We start from the raw sequence: 2,500 nt of genomic DNA on the forward strand, positions 1-2,500 counted from the left end.
ATGGCTAACCACATTGTTATAGCTCAAACTGGATTTCCTGTCCTGATGTTCAGTCATGTGACTTCAAACCTGAGAAAAGGTGACGGGTTATCAGAGAGAAGCAATTGCTCAAGATTATTTACAATAAAATGCTTGTTAATGATCCTTGAGGCTATCGAACACAAACAGTAAAGATAAGCAATTTCAGTGTTTTATTAGCAGAGCTCCATGTGCATGCGGAGCACCATTAAGAAAATATGGTAACCCATCAATGCGAGAAATTTTGGTTTGATAGCCATGACGTCATCATCCGTCTGTAATTACGTCCATACACCCACCCCTCCATGTATGCCAGTGTGACCAGTATCATGCTATTTTACAGCATACCTCTTTGCTATTGGACATCCATCTTTTGATCAATTGACACCCGTCAGAACAAGGCATCCACTGACCAGTATTACGTGACCATATTGCCGGCTCAAGCTTAGAGCTCATCGAGGTCAGCTGTTTTTTTTTTAAGTTGACCAGTGACCAGGTACTGGTTTTCGATTGGATGGCAGGCTCGACCCAGGTTTACGCACCTGAAAATAGGTGAGGCTTGATTTGTCACATGCTCTCTGTGGCTACGCGGCCATACTACATCAACAAAAGTTCTTAGACAGTCATCGCTTTTCGTGTTCAGGTGGAAAACGGTTTGGAAGATGTTTTCTTTCTGCATTTTTCGCTGGTTTCAATTCAGTTTGACATATCATGATATTTGTGGTCCACACTGGTGGCTACACAGTTATTTAAAGTCATGCATCAGCAGGATGTAAACTTAAAGCTTAGTGTTTATTTTTAATTTGCTTAGAGCTGCTTTATCTCTGTATTGCAATTTTTGGGATATCTTGAGAAGCTCTGATAAGGTTACATGATGCCTGGATGACCTCTGTCTAGAACAGAAACGAAAGGAGAGCGAAAGAGAATGACAACAACAAAACAGAATACCGGTAATAGCTCATACTTAGTGGAAGACGTTTCTCCACCAATTTTTTCCTTGATGTGTTATTTAAAGTGGAAGCGTATTTTTAATGGTGGTTTAATCGGTTTTTCCTTTGTTCAGGAATGAAAATCGAATTTTTATTGTCAACTGGAATTAAATAACATTTATCTGTACTCTTTTGGACACAAAGAAAAAGTTGATTTGTTTGTCTGTTTAGCTCTGAAATGCGTGGGAACAAGTGCTTTTCTAATCCGAAATTACAAGTATTTCTTTCACAAAAAGGTCTGATATTTTTAATTCGATCGAAGGTCACATACTGACATATCCAGTGGTTCTCCGTATTCTGATGAGCTTTTGCCAGCTGCCCTGGAGTAATGCGCAAATCAAAGTTATCATAGACCACTCTTGGTTCCTGACCGTCATTCATGAGCTCTTTGATGATACTTTCTAGGTTCCCTCCAGCAGAGGGGCATTTTGTCTGCGCATTTTCTGTATGAGATGATTTAATGCACCTGCAAAGCGCGCGTACATGTCTGTTTCCTGCCTGTTTTCGACACAACAGAAACCACTAAAAAGATAAACAAAGAAATCGCGATGTACACAAAAGTTAATTCTCTTGCCTTCAAAGTTGTTTTCGTTCCTCTATGTTTCTGTTTCTTGTGCGAAACAGTTATAAGATCGAAAGATGGTTGCATAATCTGTGGGAAAAAATCGCAAAATATTCCGTTTCGAAGTTCAGCCTCATATTTTTACGATTTGGAGGCTTGTTTCGGATTTAACCCAATTGATGTGAACGCTGGAGACATCTGTGAAGGGTGTCGAAGAGCTGTACAAGAATACAGAAGCACCGGGAAGCATTTTACGACCGTATGCCTAACTTAAGCTAGACGTGAGTTGAAGCTTGTAAAGTCAAGTATCAACAAGCTGCATTGCATTAAAAGAGTGTTTATGCTTTATATTTTTTTTCTTCTTTGTCCGGAAGAATAATGATCTAATCGAAGGTAATGGAGAAGTTTTATTTACAAAACGTTTCTCTCGCTGAGAACTAAACTGTAAAGCCACCCGTGTCGTTTGGCACCTTCTACTAATAAGATTGATAAACCTTGTTTGTTGACATGAATCGGATTCAATGTGGACGTGTTCCAAAAAGGAAATATTCTGTGCCAGATGAATCAGTTTACTCTAATGGTAGAGAGATGGTATTGTTACCGAAAGAGACGTTTTTAAAAATGGACCAAAAATTCAAGATTTTATCAGAAAGTAAGTAGACTTCACTTCTTACATTGGGTTTGTAATCTGCTTATCAGAGTAGCAAGACTTCAATAATAGACAAAATTTGCCCAAAAACAAAGCTATGACCAGAATTTATGGGCTAAATCATTTTTGTCTTTTTTGGAAGTTACAGGGTCCAAGTCAAAATCCGTTTTGAAGGATACAGTTTAGAAGAACACAAACGCCATTAGTAATAAACTGACTTCTTCAAAGGGTTTACCGTAATTTTCGGGCGATTACCCGTGGGTAATGTGTTAATTTTTCCGC

The sequence above is a fragment of the Montipora foliosa genome, chromosome 12 (assembly GCF_036669935.1).
Source record: "Montipora foliosa isolate CH-2021 chromosome 12, ASM3666993v2, whole genome shotgun sequence".
NCBI lineage: Eukaryota > Metazoa > Cnidaria > Anthozoa > Scleractinia > Acroporidae > Montipora > Montipora foliosa.